The sequence below is a fragment of the Lutra lutra genome, chromosome 4, assembly GCF_902655055.1.
Source record: "Lutra lutra chromosome 4, mLutLut1.2, whole genome shotgun sequence".
Taxonomy (NCBI): domain Eukaryota; kingdom Metazoa; phylum Chordata; class Mammalia; order Carnivora; family Mustelidae; genus Lutra; species Lutra lutra.
In genome coordinates this window covers 161507799-161530633 of record NC_062281.1, presented here as the reverse complement: position 1 = coordinate 161530633, position 22835 = coordinate 161507799, and the positions used below count along the sequence as shown (strand labels likewise).

The window sequence follows — 22835 nt, the reverse complement described above, 5'->3', positions numbered from 1 at the left end:
GATGTTCCTTTTGCTGTTCCTGAAAAAGGGTGGTGTGTTGTTCTTGTTGCATCCTATCGTTGATATAGGCTTTCATTTTATCCCATCTCCCTGGTATTAACCTTGATCACTTGATGTGCTAGATGTGTCTGCTGTAAAGTTACTTTTTTTAAAGCCTCTCTAATTAGTAAGTATTTTGAGGAAAATTTATGTGACTTTTAATGAAATTATGGAACAACCCCGTTTCTCATCAAATTCTAACCCATTATTTTTAGCTTCCATTGATGTTTCTTGGTTGAATTGTTACTCTGCTTGTTGTCAAATGTTATTTTTCAAATTCCATCATTCTTTCTGCACTCATCAGTTGGCATTGCATTATTAATGGAATGGTTTCTCTTCTCCCTGTTCATTTTTTCTCTTGTATCAGCATGGATTTAGGGGGTTCTTATTTTGTTTAATGGGTTATAGTCCATTTTGAAAAAAATATTTATTTATTAGAGAGAGAGAGCACAAGTGGGGAAGGGCAGAGGGGGAGGGAGAAAGAATCTAAAGCAGACTTTATACTGAGCGCAGAGATGGATGGAGGGCTCAATCCCATGACTGCAAGATCATGACCTGAGCCGAAATCAAGAGTGGGATTCTTAATCACCTGAGCCACAGTTTGTGCCCCTATTTAATGGGTTATAATGTATTAATAACATTATATATTTTGATGTTCAAATTGTACCATATAAGGTCAAGGAGAGTCTCTTCCTGCTGTCTTTTTTTTTTTTTTTTTTTTTTTTTTTTTGGACACGTCCCCACCATTCTTTCAGAACCTCGTAACTTTCTGGCCCTTGTATTAGCCATTTCTTCAAGGAACACAGATTCCTTTTAGTGGGTAATGGGATTTAAAAGCCACACTATGAGTGATAGGCACGGTTGCTGATATTTGGGTTCATTGTTCCAGGGAATGTATACACGTACCAGGCATGCGTGGGTGCCTTCCCCCAACCACTTGACCATCGTCGTTATCATCTAACGGCTTCTAGACTGAATTATTTGGGAAGGAAGAGGAGGAGGGAGGATTTTTAAGTCCACTATATACATTAGATGCAGCCTTAGATGCCTGTGTAGTTTTTTAAGATTAGGTGTACTGAGATATAATTTACATACTATAAAATTCAATTCTAAGTTATCCGGTGGTTTTTATCTAAATTTAAAATATTTTCATAACCCAAAGAGTTTCCTTGTGCCCATTACACCATTGCCCTATTTTCTCCCAGACAACCTCTTATCTTAGGCAACCACTGCTCTGATTTTGGCTGTATAAATGTGCTGTTTCTGAACATTTCATATAAATGGAATCATATACTTTGTAGAGTTTTTTGTTGTTGTTTCTGGCTTCTTTTAGTGTAATGTTTTTGAGGTTTATTCCTTTTTATTGCTGACTATGTATGCATAGACCATATTTCGTTAATCCATTCACCAGTTGGTGGACATTTGGATTGGTTCCAGTTTGGGACTGTTAGGTATAAATGTTGCTGTGAATGTTTGCATACATGTCATTGTGTGGACGTATGTTTCCATTTTTCTTGGGCAGATCCTGGGAATGAAATTATGTTGTATGGTAAGTTTATACTGTTTAAAAATCTCCAAACTGTTGTGTATCGTTTTATATTGCTACCAGCAATATTTGATGGATTGTTTTTCTACTTCTTTTCCAACACTAGATATTCTGCCCTGTTGATTATAGCCAGTTAGTGGGTGTGTAGTGGTAGCTTATTGTGGTTTTGATTTGTTTCCCTAATGATTAGTGATGTGGAGCAGCTTTTTATATGTTGTTGACCATACGTATATCTTAGGAGAAATATCTTTTCAAGTCCTCTGGTCATTTTAAAATCTGGTGTTTGTTGTTGAGTTGTAGGAGTTCTTTATATTTTCTGGACATTAATTTTTTATGGTATCTTTGCATGGATTTTGTTCTGGTCCTATTTGGATTACTAATTATTTTTAAAGAGGTAGATTCTTCCTAGTCTAAATGTTTATAAGAAGTTCACGTAGAGGAAGGATCAAGGCAGTGAACTAGACTATATGGAAGTGTCTGTGGTTCATAAAGAAACTCATTATACTGCAGTTTTTTTCCTCTAACTATAACTCTGTCCTTGGGCCTCTGCATTATGGTCCCAAATAAGGGAGCTTATTCAGGAAATAACTCCTATAACCATGCATTCAGTGTGTCTTTGAGTAGGTTCCTTAGTACTGTCTTTCACTAATTCTCTTTTTGATTATTTTACCTCAGAGTTTACCTCATCTGTTGAGTTTTAACAATTTTTAAAATTGAGGTATAATTGACATTATGTTAGTTTCTTACAACATAATGATTTGATATTTATATATATTGTGAGTGATCACTACAGTATGTCCAGTTAACACCCATCACCATACACAGCTACAAATTTTTTTCCTTGTGATGAGAACTTTTTTTAAATTTAATTAATGAATTAATATAGAGCAAGGGAGAGAGATCAAATAGGGGCAGGAGCAGAGAGAGAGAGAGAGAGAATCTCAAGTAAACTCTACACTGAGTGTGGAGCCCAAAACAGGGCTCTATCTCACAACCTGAAATCATGACCTGAGCCGAAATCGAGTTGGATGCTCTCAACTGACTGAGCTATCCAGGCTCCCCTGTGTTGCAAACTTTCAAGATCCCCTCTTTTAGCTATTTTCAAATATGCAATACAGTATTATTAACCAGATCACCATGCTGTACATTAAATTCCTATGACATTCATTTTATAACTGGAAATTTGTATCTTTTTACTCCCTCCACCTATTTTGCTGTTCCCCCATCCCTCACCTCAGGCAACTGCAGTCTGTTCTCTAGATCCATAAGCTAAGTTTGTTTTAGATTCCACATATAGGTGAGATCATATGGTATTTATTTATTTATTTATTTATTTTTAAAGGTTATTTATTTATTTGACAGACAGAGGTTACACGTAGGCAGAGAGGCAGTCAGAGAGAGTGGGGGAAGCAGGCTCCCTGCTGAGCAGAGAGCCCAATGCGGGACTCGATCCCAGGACCCTGAGATCATGACCTGAGCCAAAGGCAGAGGCTTTAACTCACTGAGCCACCCAGGCGCCCCGGTATTTATCTATTTCTTTCTGGCTTATTTCACTAAGTATAATGCCCTTGAGGTGCATCCATGTTGTTGCACATGGCAAGATTTCATTCTTCTTTATGGATGAATAATAATCTATTATACCACATTTTCTTTATCCACTTATCCTTTCAATATCTATAATCTTAACTTATAAAATAGCTAATTAAATTCTCTTCTGTATTTATTCTTATTATTGCTAGTTTTGTTTCATTTTTATTTTTAAAATGTTACTCATTTGTATTTCTGATAAGGTAAAGTGTTCTGTATTTGGACGTCTTTCTTAAGAGTTCCTTCCTTCCTTCCTTCCTCCCTTCTTTCTTTCCTTCTTTTTGAGAGAGCGGGCATGAGCCGGGTAGGGAGAGAAGGAGAGAATCTTAAGCAAGCTTCATGCCCAGCATGGAGCTCATCTAAAAACTGTGAGATCATAACCTGAACCAAAATTAAGAGTTGGATGCTTAACTGACTGAGCCAACCAGACATCCCTAGTAGTTGAATTTTGACCCAAAGAAATTCATCTTCCCATCATTGATTTTGTTGACTACTTTCTTAGCATAAGAATTCTTTTATCCATAACAGAAATTTCTATCTAAGCTGCAAAGTGCTTCTCAGTATGTTACATCAGATGATCTAATCACCCCAGCATTATTCCTAGAACCCTCTCATCTTCTGTTCCACTCTAGATTGATTACTCTCCAGTACTCTGGCATAGTTGTTGTCATGGTATTCCCAGTACCTCTCTCCGTTGTTGGTTCTGAGTTCCCTAGACCTTCTGCCTTCTTCTTAGTTTAATCTTTCATTTTTGTGGAGCATAGATACCTAGATTCTTTTTTTTTTTAATTAACATATAATGTATTATTTGCTTCAGGGATACAGGTCTGTGAATCACGTCTTACACAATTCACAGCACTCACCATAGCACAAATCCTCCCCAATGTCCATAACCCACCATATCCCTCTTCCCTGACCCCCTGAGTAACCCTCAGTTTGTTTCCTGAGATTAAGTTTCTTATGGTTTGTCTCCCTCTTGATCCCATCTTGTTTCATTTTTTCCCTCCCTACCCCCCATGACTTCTTGCCCTACCTCTCAGATTCCTCATATCAGAGAGATCATATGATAATTGTCTTTCTCTGCCTGACTCATTTTGCTCAGCATAATACCCTCTTTTTCCATCCATGTTGTTGCAAATGGCAAGATTTGGGGGGTTTTGATGGCTGCATAGTATTCCGTTGTATATATACACCACATCTTCTTTATCTATTCATCTGTTGATGGACATCTAGGTTCTTTCCGTAGTTTGGCTATTGTGGACATTGCTGCTATAAACATTCAGGTGCATGTACCCCTTCAGATCACTACATTTGTACCTTTAGGGTAAATACCCAGAAGAGCAATTGCTGGGCTGTAGGATTGTAGCTCTATTTTCAACTTTTTGAGGAACCTCCATGCTGTTTTCCAGACTGGCTGCACCAGCTTGCATTCCCACCAACAGTGTAGGAGGGTTCCCCTTTCTCTGCATCCTTACCAACATTTGTCCTTTCCTGACTTGTTATTTTTAGCCATTCTGACTGGTATGAGGTGATATCTCACTGTGGTTCTGATTTGTATTTCCCTGATACTGAGTGATGTTGAGCACTTTTTCCTGTGTCTTTTGGCCATTTGACACCCAAATTCTTAAAGGGAAACTGTGTCAGCTTATGTTGCTTGAGTTCTCTTCTCTGACCTAAGTTTCTTCTTTCTTGGGCCTCTGAAGGCCAAGGATTGATTATATATGCACATTTTTTAGTCCTTAGTGTGCCTGGTGTAGAACCTTGTGATTACCTGTTACTAATAACCACTGTGATAGAATTTTGGCTATTGAAAGTGGGGGCCTGGTCCTTCAAGTAGCCTCTGTATGTATTGCTGCTTTCTAGAAACAGAATTTTGTTTTAATCTTCTCTATTATGGAAATTTGGGCACAGGCCAGACAGCTGGGCTATTTATTGAGGAAGGAGGCAGAAAAGAAGGGCTGTCACTAATGCAGGGTTTAATCTGGGTGTTGGAATAACATACAGAGTCATTATAAGACCTTTTTACATTTATTTATTTATTTATTTATTTATTTATTTATTTAGATAATCTCTACACCCAAAGTGGGATTCAAACTCATGACCCTGAGATCAAGAGTGGCATGCCCTTCTGACTGGGCCAGCCCTTCAGGACATTTTTGTGTCTCGCTTTAACCAATAGCTTTCAAAGAAGCTGGTCTGGAAATGTAACATGGGAGTAAGCTCATAATTTGGAATTTCCAAAGAAATGTGGAAACCATGGGAATTACTAAAGACAAACCAAATTTACCACAACTTCCTAGATACTATGTAATCAGGAATAGCTTTATACTATTTCATTTTACCAGGGCCTGTATTTGTGGAGGACCTCTTTAGTGGAAGTATACTTCATTCAAGGAAAAAATCTTTAGTCTCAGGATGCCTGCATGGCTTAGTCAGTTGGGCATCTGCCTTCAGCTCAGGTCATGATCCCGGGGTCCTAGGATCAAGTTCCACATCAGGCTCCTTGCTTAGTGGGGAGTCTGCTTCTCCCTCTGCCTTCTGCTTCCCTGCTTGTGCTTTCTCTCTCTCTCCAAGTAAATGAATAAAATCTTTAAAAAAAAATCATTAGTCTCACTGGCCATTTTCCTTTGACTACCAAGTGATGTACAGCTTTAAAAATGTTTGACAGGACCATTCTCTCCCATTCATTATTTATCCAAGTAATAATAACTGTGTATCAGTTCTGGGCCCTGAACATACAGACATGCTTAGAATACATGAATTCTGAAGCAGTGACCACTCTTGGGCTTTTGAATTTCTTTCCCATCTCTATGGCCAGGTTTATTCACTTAGAACCCTGGGAATGTGGGGCGCCTGGGTGGCTCAGTCAGTTAAGCATCTGCCTTCGGCTCAGGTCGTGATCCCAAGGTCCTAGGATTGAGCCCCACGTTGGGCTCCCTGCTCAGTGGGAAGTCTGCTTCTCCCTCTCTCTCTTGCTTGTGCTTGCTCTCTCTCTCTTTCTCAAATAAATAAACCTAAAAAAAAAAAAAGAAGAAGAAGAAGAATGCTGGGAATGTGAACATCAACTACAGTCACCAGTGACAGAATTATCTGGTCTCTAGATAGTGGGTACATTTACTGAAGGGGAGTGGGGACATGTTGCTGTCGCCATGTTAGGGAACCTTCCCACCATGTCATACAGTTGACAGGGGAGGGTGTTGCACTGGTTTACATTTGGCCAGTTTTTCCCCCTCTCCTCAGGTTTTTTTTACTTTCTAACTGTTGATTCATTCCAAGCATTCTGGATCTTTTAAATCCATGTGGAGTTACCTTGGACATTGACATTTGAGCTTTAGACCTATGTTTATTTCTTTTCACTCTAAGCTGTTATTGTTGCAGGATGATGTTGCTGTTTTAAGTTTGCCTGTTAAAAACTGCTACAAGCTGAATCATATCCTTGTTTTTGTGGACACATGCCTCTGAATCATCTTTAGAGTAGAGATCCGCATTAAGAAAGTCCTACACATGATCTTAGCCAAAATACCAAGAAGCAATTTCACATTGAGAAAGTCCTAGAGCAACGTGATGTAAATTACATTCGATTTTCAAAAAATGTTGGTACCTTATTGTGATTTAAGATTAACTACTGAGCCTCTCTCTGCCTCGTAGTTCCTTGCCTGTATAAGGGGAATACTAATAGTACCTGCTCCATAGGGTTTGAGATGCTACATGTAATGCCTTAAATGGTGCCCAGTTAGCACTTAATAAATATTAGCTATTACGATTATTGCCTTTTTTTTAAAGATTTTATTTATTTATTTGACAGAGATCACAAGCAGGCAGAGAGAGAGGAGGAAGCAGGCTCCCCGCTGAGTAGAGAACCCGATGCGAGGCTTGATCCCAGGACCCTGAGATCATGACCTGAGCTGAAGGCAGAGGCTTTAACCCACTGAGCCACCCAGGCGCCCCACGATTATTGCTTTAAATGTGTAGCTAAATTCAGTAGACTATAAGGAAAATGCCAAGAGACCCAAATCTAAGAAAACAGTACCTGAACAGTGGGAACCAGTGTGGAACTTCTAAAAAAAAGTGGGCTAAAGAGGAAGTGTATTAGTCTTGATATCCTTTAGGGGAAAGAGAATAGGCCTTGAACTTGTTTTGGGTAGGGGAAACTCTAAGGTAATACAGAATTGATATTCCATATATAATTAGGACCCTCGGAGGACTTTATCCTCAGCGGACTAGGAAAACAGTTTACCACTGGCATGGAGAGATGAAAAGTTCTTTAGTCTCATCTTGGTTTTAAACAGGGCTCTTAGGGGCGCCTGGGTGGCTCAGTGGGTTAAGCCGCTGCCTTCGGCTCAGGTCATGATCTCAGGGTCCTGGGATCGAGCCCCGCATCGGGCTCCCTGCTCAGCAAGGAGCCTGCTTCCTCCTCTCTCTCTGCCTGCCTCTCTGCCTGCTTGTGATCTCTGTCTGTCAAATAAATAAATAAAATCTTTAAAAAATAAATAAATAAATAAATAGGGCTCTTAATAATAAAAAGTTCTCCTTGAAAATAAACTGTAGGCTTTTATTTAACTGAATTTGGGGCCTGGAGTTTATAAATGTATATGTGGTCTAGGAACTGATTCTGAGCTGGTGATAACCTTGACAAATCTGTCAGAAAGAAACTCAAAATTTCATTTAAATGACACACTCTGAAATCAGGTAGTGCAATGTTCCCATAAATAAAGCCGTACTGAAGGTGATTTCACAGTACAAAATTATAGATCATACAAGGAAACAATCTACCACAAATGAGATTCAATAGAAAAAAAAGAAATGGGGCACCTGGGTGGCTCAGTGGGTTAAAGCCTCTGCCTTCGGCTCAGGTCATGATCCCAGGGTCCTGGGATCGAGCCCAGCATCGGGCTCTCTGCTTACCAGGGAGCCTGCTTCCTCCTCTCTCTCTCTCTGCCTGCCTCTCTGTCTACTTGTGATCTCTGTCTGCCAAATAAATAAATAAAATCTTAAAAAAAAAAAAAGAAAGAAAGAAAGAATAAGCCTAAGAACTTCAGAAAGTAACATTATGGATAAAGATTATGAAATAAGTATATTTAAAATGAATAAAAATATAAAAGACACAAGAGAAAAAAGACTTATTTAGTAAAGCCCTTATTTCCTTGTTGATCTTTTGCTTAGATGATCTGTCCATTTCAGTAAGGGGGGGGGTGTATAAAAATTCCCTACTATTATATTGTATAATTGTGGATGTGTTTCTTTGATTTTGTTATTAATTGGCTGCTCCCATGTTAGAGGCATAAATATTTACAATTGTTAGATCTTCTTGTTGGATAGACCCTTTAAGTATGGTATAGTGTCCTTTCTCATTTCTTACTATAGTCTTTGGTTTAAAATCTAATTTGTCTGGTATAAGGATTGCCACCCCAGCTTTCTTTTGATGTCCATTAGCATGATAAATGGTTTTCCACCCCAAGACATATTTAGTAAAAAAGACCAGGCATATTTGGGGAAAATGTAAATTAGAATTCAAGAAATTAAATATGTTGTGTCATTAAATTTGAAAAATTAACAGTCAGGTTACATAGTAAAGCTGCAGACAAAGTTAGTAAAATTTTATCTAGAGTGCAGCACAGAGATGGAAAGATACAAAGAATGAAAGAGAGCTAAGAAGTATGGAAGATACAATAAGAATGTCCAACAGAATATAGAGAAATGGGGGGAAAAACAATATTTATAGAGATAATGATTGAGACCTTCCAAAACTGATTAGAAATAAAATAACATCATGAAGTACAATAAGCAGAAATAAGTCTCCATCTAGATACATTGCAGTAAAATTGCAGAACCATAAAAACAGAGGTTTTGAAAGGAGCTAGAAAACCCTCAAGAATCCACAAAAGCTAAAAGAGCTCTAACAAATAAATTCAGTAAGGAAGCCCACCCAAGAGAATTGGAAACAGATATACACACAAATACACAAATGTTCATAGCAATATTATTTAAAATAGCCATAAAATAGAAACAACCCAAGTGTCCATCACTTTATGAATAGATAAATAAACTGTGGCGTATTTACTCAATGGAATATAATTTAGACATAAAAAGAAATGAAGTACTGATAAAAGCTGCAACGTGGGTGAATCTGGACAACATCGATGCTAACTGAAAGAAGCCAGACACAAAAGACCACATAATGTATTATTCCATTTCTATGTAATATCCAGAATAGATGAATCCATAGAGATACATTGGTGGTTGCCTGGTAAGAGAGGTGGGGGAGGAAGGGAGGATGGGAGTGACTGTTTATGGTTACAGGAGTTCTTTTGGGGGTAATGAAAGTGTTCTGGAGTTAGTGGTGATGGTTGCACAGCTTTGCGAATATACTAAAAAACCCTGAATTACATACTTTAAAAGGTTGAATTCTATGTTATGTGAATTATATCTAAAAAACAAAGCTAGCGGTTAAAAAAAAAGAACTAGAGAAAAAAGAAAAATTAACTACAAAGGAATAATAATCCTAAAAGCAAGCTTCTTAACAGCAATAACAGGAGCCATAAAATAATGGGATAATATCCTTAAGATACTGTGAAAAAAGTCACTCTCAATAAGAGGTTGTAAGATTCTATACCTGCTTAATTTTCCTTGGAAGTTATTGAGCAAAATAAAAACACTTTCAGGCAAACATCAAAATTGAGAAGTTTTTTTATCACTATCAAATTCTGACTGAAATCATTGCTAAGAAGAAAGGTGTGAGATCCAAGAGGAAATGCTGAGCAAAGGAATTGGAAAATCTATGAGTAAATTTAAGCATGCAATTCTTGCATACAACAGTAATAATTATTAATTTGGCAATATAACAGCAAGCTAGACCTGAAATACTGGACCAAATAACATGTAAATTGAAAGGGGATGGGGGAGAATTGGAGTTAAGATCTTTTAATTTTGTTTGGAAGGATTGAGATGCTGGCTAATCTTAGACTTTATTAAGATAGGAGTACTTATTAAAACTTTAATAATAATAATTACTTTTTTAAAAAAATAAAACCGTGTATAATTTCCAAATCAATGAAGGAGGGGTTAAAAAATACTTGGTTGGGGCGCCTGGGTGGCTCAGTGGGTTAAGCCGCTGCCTTCGGCTCAGGTCATGATCCCAGGTCCTGGGTTCAAGCCCCGAGTCGGGCTTTCTGCTCAGCGGGGAGCCTGCTTCCTCCTCTCTCTCTGCCTGCCTCTCTGCCTACTTGTGATTTTTCTCTGTCAAATAAATAAATAAAATCTTAAAAAAAAAAATACTTGGTTAATCCAAGAAGAGCTTCCATCAAAAAGAGAGAGAGAGAGAGAGAAATGAAAGAAAAGAGAAGAAAAGAAAAAGTAAGGGAGATTACGGGAGAACAGGTCACAGTATCATATAGGGAAATGGGTAAGTCACATTTTAGTAAGGTCTTGAAAGAAGTAAGGGATTTTTGCCATTGTATTACTGAGGAAAGGGCATTTCAGGTAGAAGAATTAGTGCAATGACTGGTGTAGCTAATAACTTCTATGTTAAAAATTAGGCTTTGGAAGGTTTTGGGCAGAGTAAAATAATCTAATGTTTTAAAAGATCATTATGACTACTTGTGTTGAGAAGACAAGAGTAAACAAGGGAGAATAGTTAGGAAGCTATTGAAACAGTGATTCAACAATTCTATTGCTCCATGCTTAACGCTGATAAAGTATACTCTTAATCCTCTTCATCTATTTCATCCATCCCACCACTTTCCTCCACTCTGGTAACCATCAGCTTGTTCTTTATAGTTAAGATTCTGGTTTTTTTGGTCTCTTTTGTTATTTGTTCAATTGTTCTGTTTCTTAAATTCCACATCTGAGTGAAATCATCTATCATTTGTCTTTCTCTATTTCACTTGGGATTTCACCCTATAGGCCCATCAATATTGTTGCAAGTGGCAAGATTTCCTTCTTTTTGATGGCTAAGTAATGCTCCATTGCATATATATACCACATCTTCTTTATCCATTCATCTATTGATGGACACTTGGGTTGTTTTCATATATTGGCTATTGTAAATAATGCTGCAGTAAACTTAAGGATACCTATAGCTTTTCGAATTAGTGTTTTTGTACTCTCTGGGTAAATACCTAGTAGTGGAATTATTAGATCATATGGTAATTCTATTTTTTATTTTTCAAGGAACCTCCATACTGTTTTCCACAGTGGCTGCACCAGTTTGCATTCCCACCAATAGTGAATGAGTGTTCCTTTTTCTCCACATCCTCAGCAACACTTGTTGTTTCTTGTGTTTTTGATTTAGTCATTCTGACAGGTGTGAGACAATATTGTAGTTTCGATTTGCATTTCCCTGATGATGAGTGATGTTGAACAACTTTTCATGTGTCTGTTGGCCATCTGTATGTCTTCTTTGGAGAAAGTCTGTTTATGTCTTCTGCCCATTTTTAAATTGTATATATTTGTGTTTTTGAGTTGTATCAGTTCTTTATATATTTTGGATATTAGCCCCCTAGTGGATATATTGTTTGCAAATATCTTCTCTCCTTAAGTAAATTGTCTTTTAGTTTTGTTAATGGTTGCCTTTGCTGTGCAGAAGCTTTTTATTTTGATGTAGTCCCCTTAGGGTTTGGGGGGGGCAATACCTATGCTCTCTTCCAAGATTTTTATGGTTTCAGTTCTCCCATTTACTGGGATGATCAAATGATCAAATAATTAATCCATTTTGAGTTTATTTTTGTGTATGGTGTAAGAAAGTGGTCCAGTTTCATTCTTTTTTATGTAGCTGTCTAGTTTTCCCAACACCATTTGTTGAAGAGACTTTTTCCCATTGCATAATCTTGCTTCTTTGTTAAAGACTAATTGGCCATATAATCATGGGTTTATTTCTGGGCTCTCTATTGTGTTCTATGCCCTCTATGTGTCTATTTTTGTGCCAGTACTATACTGTTAGGATTACTACAGCTTTGTATTATATCTTGAAACCTGGGATTGTGGTACCTGCAGTTTTGTTCTTCTTTTTCATGATTGCTTTGGCTATTCAAGGTCTTTTTTACACGTGTTTCCACACAAATTTTCAGATTATTTCTTCTAGTTCTATGAAAAATGCTGTGTTTTTTTTTTTTTTTAGATTTTATTTAAAAATTTTTTTTAAAAATTTTTTTAAGATTTTACTTTATTTGAGAGAGAGAAACAGAGAGAGCGTGAGCATGAGCAGGGACAAGGACCGGCGGAAAAGCAGACTCCTCCCTGAGCAGGGAGCCGGACCCAACCCAGGGCTCCATCCCAGGACCCTGGATGACCTGAGCTGAAGACAGACACTTAACCAGCTGCGCTACCCAGGTGCCCCTAAGATTTTATATTTTTAAAGTAATCCCCATACCCAACTTGGGGCTCTGGAACTCGAAGCCCCGAGACAGAGTCACATGCTCTGACTGAGATAGCTGGGTGCCCCTGTTGCATTAAATCTGTAGATTGCTTTCGGTAGTATCAACACTTTATCAGTATTTTCTCCCAACCTGAGAATATAATTTCTTTATATTTGTTTGTATCATCTTCAATTTCTTTCATCAGTGTTTTATAGTTTTTAGAATACAGGTCCTTCACCTCCTTTACTACGTTCATTCCTAGGTATTTTATTCTTTTGGAATTTGGCAATTCAAATGGGGTTATTTTCTTAATTTCTCTTTCTGCTACTTCATCATTGATGTCTAGAAATGCAATAGATTTCTGTATATTGATTTTTATATCCTGTGACTTTACTGAATTCATTTATCCATTCTAGCAGTTTTTTGGTGGAGTATTTCAGGTTTTCTGTATACAGTGCCATGTCATCTGCAAATAGTGAAAGTTTTACTTTTTCCTTACCAATTTGGGTGCCTTTTATTTCTTGTCTGATTGCTGTGGCTAGGACTTCCAGTGCTATGTTGAGTAAAAGTGGTGAGAGTGCACATCCTTGTCTTCTTCCTGAGCTTAGGGGGAAAGCTGTTTTTCCCCATTGAGTATGCTATTTTTCTGTGGGTTTTCATATATGGCCTTTATTATGTTGAGGTATATTCCCTCTAAACCTACTTTGTTGAGGTTTTTTTTATGAATGGAAATTGTACTGACAAAAATACTTTTTCTGCATTTATTGAAATGATTATGTGGCTTTTGTCCATTCTCTTATTGAAGTGATAACCATTGATTGGTTTGCAAATATTCACTCCCCCTTCTATCCCAGGAATAAATCCGACTTGATTGTGATGGATGGATTTTTTTAATGTATTGTTGTATTTGATTAGCTAATATTTTGTTGAGAATTTTTGCATCTGTGTTCATTAGAGATATTGGCCTGTAGCTTTCCTTTTTTTTGTAGTGTTTTATTTTATTTATTTGAGAGAGTGTTTGCCTAGTTTTGGTATCTGTAATGCTAACCTCGAAGAATGAATTTGAAGTCTAGCTTCTTTTTTTTTTTTTTTTTTAAGATTATTTATTTATTTGACAGAGAGAGATCACAAGCAGGCAGAGAGGCAGTCAGAGAGAGAGGAGGAAGCAGGCTCCCTGCTGAGCAGAGAGCCCGATGCGGGGCTCCATCCCAGGACTCTGAGATCATGACCTGAGCCGAAGGCAGCGGCTTAACCCACTGAGCCACCCGGGCGCCCCTGAAGTCTAGCTTCTTAGTCTTCACAGGGACATTGTCATGGTTGTTACTCTGAAATAACATTTGAAAGTCCTTGATCTTAAATGATCCCAGTTTCTTCTGTATTTTATTGATCACGCTTAATGAACCAGAAGTGGTCTTTTCCTCACTCTGAATTTTGAAGGGAAGTAGCCACTTGTTAGCCAAGTACTGAATTCTCAAGTTTCTCAGAGCAGCTGGACTTGTGGGATTTGGAGATCAGAGAGGTATCGCTTCAGACTGGGAAGGAGACCTGCTAAATGAGTTTACAGCGGCTCCTCCAGGGAGGGGGCAGGGGCAGATTTGCATACCTGCTAGTTGATGGAAAGAAGCATTTTTGAAGGCTGGGATTTCTCCAAATACGGCCTCAATGCGACAGTATCAAGAGATTGCACAGGGTGCTTTAGTTGTTGCTGCCACTATTCACCGAGATGACTATGGTGAAGCATATAGGAAAGTGAAATGCCAGGTCTTGCTCTAAGTGACCAAGTGACTGGGATGGTATTAACCAGCAGTCTGATTTAACCCAGTTCTTGCAACAGGCATCAGAGAATCAGCTCAGAGGACTTCTAGGTTTCCTCCTGTCAGCTGAGAGTTAATGCGGCTGACTCTGTAAACATCCAGTACTTTGATCTTACTGGGATGAAGGAATTAAGACCTGATCTTTATCTTCTAGGATACAGGGGAAATGGCCAGAGTCTGTTGAAATGGAAAAATTAGCCAGTTCCTTGTTTCGGAGCCCAGCTGAGTCATGACATCTGTACGAGGGTGTCTGACCTTTTTTCCCCTCGCAGCTGTTGCAGATTTGCCAGTTGAGATTATGTGTACCTTCATAAAAAGGCATGTGGCCTGGAAATACGATCTTCAGCGTTTTGGATTTTGTTTTAAATTTTAAATAAGATCATGGCAATGAAATTAGGACCAATTATCTGTTCCTGTGGTGTCAAGAGATCTTCATTTTCTTACACAAGGAATTTAGACACAATGGTTTGATATACCTTACACAGGCGAGGTATACAGGTATCCTCTCTTATTTTAATCCTTATGACAAATCCATTCATCCATCCATTCATTCATTCATTTAACAATATTTTTTGAGAGCCTTCCATGTGCCAGGCAGTGTTCTAGAAACTGAGGAATACAGCAGTAAGCAAAGCATGCACAGGCTTCAGGCCTCATGGAGCCTAGATTTTAATGGGAAGAGAGACATCAAACAAAATGAATTTGCAAAATGTGTAGTATGTTAGATAGTGGTAAGTTCTCTTGAGAAAAATACATTGGGAAAAGGAGCTAGGGAGTTTTGTGGGGGGAGTTACATTTTAAATAGCATGATTAGGGGCAAATTCATGGAGAAGACTGCACTTGAACAAAAATCTTAAGGAGGTGCGGGAGCAAACCATGAGGCTATCTGGGGAAACAGAGCAAAGGAAATACCATTTGTAAAGGTTCTGAGGCAGTGGCATGCTGGACCTACTCTAAGAGAAGGAAGGAAGCCCATGTATCTGGAGTAGAGTAAGAGGGAAAGAGGAAATGTAATTCAGAACATGTAAAGCCTTGTAGTCCACTGTAAGAACATTGACTTTCATTCTCAGTGAGACAGGGAGAATTTTATTTATTTTTTTTTTCAAATTTTTACATTCTTTTTTTAATTTTTTTTTTATTATGTTAGTCATCATGCAGTACATCCTTAGTTTTTGTTGTAGACAGGGAGAATTTTAAGCAGAAGAGTGACTTTGATATTACTTACATTAAAAAAATATTTTTTATAGTTTTTGTTGAAGTATGATCAAAGCATAATAGATTGTACATGTTTAAAACATAAAATTTGATGGGTTTTGATATATGCATGCATCTGTGAAACCATCATGACAGTCTAGATAAATGTATCTAGAAGTCCCCCAAATTTTCTCATGCCTCTGTATGATCCCTCTCCTGCCTCTGGTCAGGCAACCACTAATCTGGTATCACTGTAGGTTAGTGAGCATTTTCTTAAATTTAATATAAATGGAATCATTCCGTGTGTACTCTTTTATGTCTGGCTTCTTGCTTTCATCATAATTATTTTGCAGTTCATCCATTGTTTGACTTAGTATTTCATTCCTTTTTATTACAGAGTAGTTGTCCAGTGTATAGATATATTATGACTGATCGTTCATGTCAGTGGATATTTGAGGTGGTTTCTAGTTTCTGGCTGTCACAAATAATAAACAGCATATAGTTTGGCCCTGCTATTTTGTTCAATCTGAAAGTCTCTGCTGTAATTTGAATATGTTTTGAGAACATTTATATTTTATGTGATTATTGGTGTAATTGGCTTAAATATCTTACTATTTGTTTTCTGTTTTGCCCAACTGTACTTATTTTCCCTTTCTTCCTTTTTTTGCCTTTTTTTGGATTGTGTATGTTTTATGGTTCCATTTTATTTCCTTTGTTGGCTTATTAACTATACCTTTTTTTTTAGTAGCTGTATTAGTTTGTATAGTATAAAATTTTAACTCATTACGATTTACCTTCAAGTAATACTATATCACTTCACATTTAATGTAAGAGCCTCACAGTGTTGTGCTTCCATTCTTCCCTCCAAAGCTTTGTGCTGTGGCTATCCCCCATTTATATCTACATCGGCTTGTAAAGCCCACAGTAAATTATTGTATTTCCTTTAAAACTCAATTATCTTTTAAAGTGATTTTAAAAATAAAAAATCAAGATTTATATTTGCCCATATATTCACCATTTCTGGTGCTTTTCTTTACTCTGTGTAGATCCAGATTTCTATCTGGTATCATGTCCTTTTGCCTGAAGGCCTTAATGCAGGTCTGTTGGTAATGAATTATTTTAGCTTTTCTTTGTGTGAAAAAGTCATTTTGGCTACCTTTTTGAGAGATATTTTCACTTGGTATTGAATTTGGTGTTCAATATTTTAAGACGTGTCTTTTCTATCTTCTGGGTTGCATCTTTTTCCAATGAGAAGTCTATTGTCATTGTTACCTTTGTTCTTCTGTGTGTTAGATAATCTTTATATGTGGTGCTATTAAGATTTTATCACTGATTCTAAGTAATTTGATTATTATGTACTTTGGCATATTTTTCTTCATGTTTCTTGTCCTTGGGGTCCGTTGAGTTTCTTGGATCTGTGAGTTTATAGTTACCATCAATTTGGAAATTTTTTAGCAGTTAGTCCTTCAAACATTTTTTTGGTCCCTCCCTTCCTTTTAGGGACTCTAATTACACGTTTAGTCTGCTTGAAGTTGTCTCACTGCTTGCTGTTGCTGTTTCCAGTTTTAAACGTTTTCTTTTCTGTTTCATTTTGCATAGCTTCTCTTGCTATGTCTGGGTTCACTGATCTTCTGCAGTGCCTCATCTCTGTTAATGCCATCCAGTTTAATTTTCATCTGAGACTCTTATTCTCTAGAAATTTTATTTGTGTTTTTTAAATATCGTGAATATTCATAAATCTCTCCTTCACATGCCGATACTTTCCTATAGCTTATTGAAAATATGGAATATAGTTATAGTAACAATTTTAGTGTTCTGTTAATTCTGTCATCTCTATCGTTTCTGCATCTATTGATTTCCCACTCATTATGGGTCCTATTTGCCTGCTTTTTCCCATGCCTAGTGATTTTTTATTACATACGAAACAGTGTAGACTTGTTATATGTGAATATTTTTATTCCTTTTTTACTTAAATTCATTAACATACAGAGTAATATTAGTTTTAGGTGTAGGATTTAGTGATTCAACACTTGTATACATCTGGTTCCCATCACAACAAGTGCTCTCCTTAATCCCCATCACGTATTTAACCCATCTCCCCACCACCACCTCCCCTCTGGTAACCATCAGTTTGTTCCCTATAGTTAAGAGTCTGTTTCTTGGTTATCATCTCTTTTTCTTCCTTTTCCATCTGTGTTCATTTGTTTTGTTTCTAAATCCCACATATGAGTATACACATGTGGTATTTGTCCTTCTCTGACTGACTTATTTTGCTTAGCATAATACTCTTTAGCTCTATCCACAGTGTCTCGAATATCAAGAGTTCATTATTTTTTATGGCTGAGTAATAATTCCATTGTGCATATATACCACCTCTTCTTTATCCGTTCATCTGTCAGTGGACATTCGGGCTCTTTCCGTACTTTGGCTGTTGTTGATGGTGCTGCTATAAACATCAGCGTGCATGTATCCCTTTGAATCAGCATTTTTGTATCCTTTGGGTAAATACTTAGTAGTGCAATTGCTGGATCCCAAGGTAGTTCTTTTTTTTTTTTTTTTTTAAGATTTTATTTATTTGACAGAGAGAGCACGAGTAGGTAGAGAGGCAGGCAGAGAGAGAGGGAAGCAGGCTCTCTGCTGAGCAGAGAGCCCTCCCAGGATCCTGAGACCTTGACCTGAGCTGAAGGCAGAGGCTTAACCCACTGAGCCATCCAGGCGCGCCCCCCCCAGGATAGTTCTATTTTTAACTTTTTGAGGAACCTCCATACTGTTTTCCAGAGTGGCTGCACCAGTTTGTATTCCTACCAACAAACAGTGTGAGGGTCCTCCTTTCTCTGCATCCTCACCAACACCTGTTGTTTCTTGTGTTGTTAATTTTAGCCATTCTGACAGGTGTGAGGTGGTATCTCGTCGTGGTTTTGATTTGTATTTCCCTGATGATGAGTGATGTTGAACATCTTTTCATGTGTTTGTTGGCCATCTGTATGTCTTTTTGGAAAAATGTCTATTTGTGTCCTCTGCCCATTTTTAAACTGGGTAATTTGTTTTTTGGGGTGTTGGGTTTTATGAGTTCTTTATATATTTTGGGCACTAACCCTTTATCAGATATGTCATTTTTATTCCTTTCAATATTTTTGAGCCTTAACTGAGATACAGTTAAGTTACTTGGAAATAGTTTGATCTTTTTCAGGATTGCTTTTAAGCTTTGTTAGGTAGGACCAGAGTAGCATTTGGGACTAATATTTTCTTTCTGCTGTCCCATGAATAACCAGATTTTCATCTCCTGAGTGCTCAGAGCACAAACTATTTCTGACCCTATGTGTACACTGAGGAATTTTCACCTCCTTTTCTTGGGTAGCTTTTTCAACTCAAGGAGACTGCCAGGCTCTGTGCAGGCACCTCCTCCCTGCACTGTTGCTGGGAAGTTTTTTCAGATAGTAAGCTTGGGTAATCATAGTACTCACGTTGTTTGTTCCCCTTCTCTTAACGATCACTGTCCTAGATTACTACTTGTCCAGGGTCTGAAAATTGTTTCATTTTTTTGGTCTAGTTTATTATATGAGAGGGTAATTATATTATTTGTTACTCTATCATGATTGGAAGTAGAAGTATTTTCTGAATTATATTTTAAAGGCTGTTTTGTTGAGAACAGATTCCATGGGAACAAAAGTGGAAGCAGTACTACCAACAAGGAAGCTAGTTTACTTAATTCAGATAAGTGGCTTGATCCAAGGTGGTAGTAGTAAAAGAAGTGAAAAAATGATCAGCTTTGCATATATTTTGATGTTAAGGCCAACAAAATTTATGATGGGTCGATATACAAAATTTATTGTGGGTCGAATACAAACTGGTGCAGAGTCCAGAATGACACATAAGGTTTATATTACCTTCATTTTATAATTGAGAACACCAGAGCATGAGAGTTTATGAGGCTTGTTCAAGGTCAAACAGCCAGTTTCAAACTCAGATCTTCTAACTGCAAAGCCCTGTCTCTTTCTACTATACCACAGTGACACTTACACTGAGTGTAGGATAAACTACAAGTGCTAGAAGAATGCAAAGAAAAGAGAGACATTAGCCTGCTTGGAAGAATAAAGGAGCATCCATACAAGTCCTCATTTGAACTCATGCTTTCTAAAAATTTGGTATAATTGGGTAAGTCCAGGAGGAGAGAATGTTAATTATTAAGGGAGTAGGGTAACATGAAGTGCAGAAGTCTCTGAGGTATCTTTTGACTCAGGAGTCCCTTGATCTGGGTAAGCTCACCAAAGGTCAATATGGTTTCATATGTATGTTTTGTAAAATTTCTAATGTTCAAAACTGAAGGGCCTACTGACAATATTTGTATCCTATTTGCCCTTAGAACAGGGGGCTGAATAAACATAGGTATGTTTCTTTTTAAGAAGATCTAAAAGACAAAATCTTACTTGAGATCCTTAACATAAAACAACAACAACAAACCTTTATAGTAGGATTAATTTGAATGGCCATAGTGAGGAATTTGAATTATATTGCAAATGGGATGGGAAGCCATTGGAGGTTTTATTTTTTTTTTTAAGATTTATTTATTTATTTGAGAGAGAGAGAGAGAGTGAGCACGCACACACATATATGTGAGTGGGGGAGGAATAGAAGGAGAGGGATAGAGAATCTCCTGCAGACTCCCTACTGAGTATGGAGCCTAATGTGGGGCTTGCTCCCGATACCCTGAGATCATGACGTAATTTGAAATCAAGAGACAGGCTCTTAACTGGTGCTCCACCACTGGAGTTTTTAAAAAGGGAATTCACATGATTTCATCTATGATTTTTAAAATATTACTTTGGCTGATAGGTGAAGAATAGACTGGTAGGAGCAGGGGGTGGGCAGGAAGAATCAAAGTGGAAGGAAGATCCTTCATAAATCTTTTACAGACTTGAACTGGAGTTGTAGTAGTATCGAAGGTAATGAGAATGGCTTGCACTCAGGGTGTATATATATATATATTTTTTAAATATTTTATTTATTTATTTGACAGAGAGAGATATCACAAGTAGGCAGAGAGGAGGAAGCAGGCTCCCTGCTGAGTAGAGAGCCTGCTGCGGGGCTCGATCCCAGGACCCTGGGATCATGACCTAAGCTGAAGGCAGGCGCCGCTTAGGGTATATTTTTAAGGTATAATTCCACAGAACTTGCTGGTTGTTTTGGATGTGGGTGTGAAGAAAAGAGAACGAACAATGATTCATAGGTTTTTGCCTGAGCATCCAGATGAATGGTGGTACCATGCAGTGAGATAGTACAACTTAGGGAGGAGTAGCAGATTTTAGAGGGAACTGCAAGAGCTCTGTTTTAGAAATGTTAATTTGAGATGCCTTTTAAGACATCCAGTTGGAGATGTCAAATAGGCACTTGAATATATGAGTCTTGCACTCTCAGGAGAGAGCACAGTATTAGCAATAAAATGCTAGGTATTGTTAATTAACATCAAAGATTTAGAACTATAAAACTGGAGGGGTGCCTGGGTGGCTCAGTTGCTTAAGCATCTGACTCTTGATTTTGGCTCAGGTCATGATCTCAGGGTTGTGAGATCGAGCACTTCATCGGGCTTCATGCTGGGTATGGAGCCTGCTTAAGATTCCTTCCTCTCTTCCTTGCCCTTTTCCCCCAACTCCCTACTCACGTGCACGCTCTTTCTCTCTCTCTCTCAAAAACTATGAAACTGGAGGGGAAAAAATAATTTAGGGAGTGAGTGTAGGGAGAGAAAAACGATATTTCAGATCTGAGCCCCTGAGTACTAAATGATTTAGTGGTCAGGAAGAGAAGGAGCTAGCAAAGGAGAATAAAAGATGAGCAGCTAGTGAGATAGGAAGACCAGGAAATCATCATGTCCTAGAAACTAAAGAAAGAAAAGTGTCTCAGGAAGAGTTATACAGATATTAGGTTGAACAAAAGGCAAGCCCACACAAAAATACATAGTGTGCAATTCTACTTATAGGAAATCCAGTAAAAAAAAATAATGCCATATGTTAGAAGAAACCGATTGGGAGACAAGAGTTTGACTGGAAAGGGGCACATGAGAACTTTCTGGGGTAATAGAATTACCGTCTTTTGTTTTGGATGTTGTTATATGGCTATATACAATTATCTCATGAACAGAACACTTAAGATCTGTATATTTTAGTGACTGTAAATTAAATTCCAATTAAAAAAATTTTTTTAAAAGAGGGAGTTAAAACTAAATGTTGAGAGGTTACATAAGATGAGGATCAAGGTCATTGGTGATTTTGACAACAGTGATTTCAATGGCAGAATGGGATGATTGACTCAAGTGGGCTGAAGAGAGAATAGGAAATGAAGGTGTGAAGATGACAAGTGTTGAACCCCCACATGGAATCTTTCTTAAAGATGGGAGCAAAGAACTGCACAAGCCAGGGAGGCCTAGGAAAGATTTTGTTTTTATTTTTGTGTGATGGAAGAAATGACATGTTTTTATGATGATGAGAATGATTTAGTAGGAAGTAGGAATTATGGCAGAGGAGAGGGAGGGCAGTGTAGGTGGAGACCTTAAAGGGGAAAGTCCGAGGAGTTGCCTTTGACAGGAGCATGGTGTTTCCTTCTGCTGTTGTAGATAGGAAACTAGAGTATATGGATACAAATTTAGGCTAATAGACTTGTATAGCAGAATATGAAGCATTTTTGTGTTGTTGCTTTTTACCCCCAGTTGAATAAAAAGCAAAGTCAGCAGATGAGTGTGAGATTTGGGGAAGGAGTGCTGGAAGTTTGGAGAGAAGATGAGAGTTAGTTGTCTTGGAGAGAGAGTGAGCACACATTGTCCAGGTAACCGTAGTATGGTTAAGGAGACCCACTTGATAGTTATCATCTTAAATATAAAGAGACACTGGCCAGCATGATTTGGGGTTTTTCTTTAGTCACCCTTCAGCTGCCTGAGTGCAGTTGTAAAATAGATGGAAAGTTGGGTTTAAAATGGTTGGGATTTCACCAGGACTGTGGTGTCCTGTGTGTGTATTATGATGGGGTTTAAGCAAGATTCAGTTAGAACTAGAATTTAAAATGAACGTTGAGCAAAGAAGTTGAGAATATAGGGAGTTTGCTGATGACAGAATGAGTTCATGGAGACACACTGCAAGCTTTTCTTGTTGGAAGATCAGAGAATAAAGGGAGACTGTTTCACATTAGAGAATAAGAAGCTTGGACATATGATGGTGACTGAGTAATGAGGGCTGTGAGACAGGATTAGATTTTTCCTGATGGTTTCTTAGGGGAAAGTGCTCATTATTTCTTATCATGATCTCATTCTTGAGC

General features: G+C 37.8%; 1 protein-coding gene across 14 annotated transcripts in view; it reads left to right on the top strand.

The window, feature by feature from the left end:
* Positions 1–22835, top strand: part of MAST2 (microtubule associated serine/threonine kinase 2) — a 208642-nt gene that overhangs the window by 125053 nt on the left and 60754 nt on the right. The gene's annotated exons all lie outside the window — the stretch shown is intronic.